Source organism: Amphibalanus amphitrite, unplaced genomic scaffold (genome assembly GCF_019059575.1).
Source record: "Amphibalanus amphitrite isolate SeventyFive unplaced genomic scaffold, NRLGWU_Aamphi_draft 000577F_arrow, whole genome shotgun sequence".
NCBI classification, from domain to species: domain Eukaryota; kingdom Metazoa; phylum Arthropoda; class Thecostraca; order Balanomorpha; family Balanidae; genus Amphibalanus; species Amphibalanus amphitrite.
Window position 1 is genome coordinate 186,532 of NW_024882071.1, and position 815 is coordinate 187,346.

Here is an 815-nt window from a genome sequence, read left to right on the forward strand (position 1 = left end):
TCCCCGTCTTTCTACGACCATCGGTTCGGAAGTTAGACAGGGGGGGCAGAATCTGCCCCCCCCCCCCAGCAGGGCGCGTATGGCTGAATAGCCCAGCGGGGCGCGGGTTAAGGGGCCCTCCGATTTATGTGCCAACGAGACTGCCCCCTGAGCACCCTCCGAGCGTATGCAGCTTGCAAGGATTGATCTTCCAGACCACCGAATTACCACCAAAGTGCGTCTAGGGTAGGCACACGTACCTATATGAGCCCTCATATCATTGCGTAGGCCACCGAAGCCACCGAACGACCCTTAGTCAGTGCGTAAGGGGCCCGAGATCTGCCAAGGGACGCTTCAGGCGCTGAACAGCAGCCAGAGGGCCTCCAAGTGCGTGACATAGCCCTGTGGGCGCCAGGCAGGCATAAGCTATATGAGCTAGCAAAAAGCCCTTGAGCTAGCGCGAGGCAGTGCCACCTAAGCCAAGATTACTTTACTGATAGGGCCTGAACGGTGATCTATCCTACTCTGGCCTGAACTACCTATCGAAGTAGGCGGGGTCGCCGCCCGTTCCATATGCTGGTCGTTAAGAGTTTTCAGCAACCGAGAGGGCCCCGAAGGCTTGACAGAGGCTTTTCGAGTAAGCCAAGGCTCGATTATGGTGTGTACCTACTACCTGCTAGCTCCTACTCCGTCACGAGTTGAGAGGGAGCTATAATACTGGACATCGATATTCATCGGATGCTACCGGTGCGCGTAACTCTACTGTATTGTGCTGCCACCTAGCAACTACTAATTTCTTCATGGAACGCTTGAGGCGCTCACACCATCTAATGTTT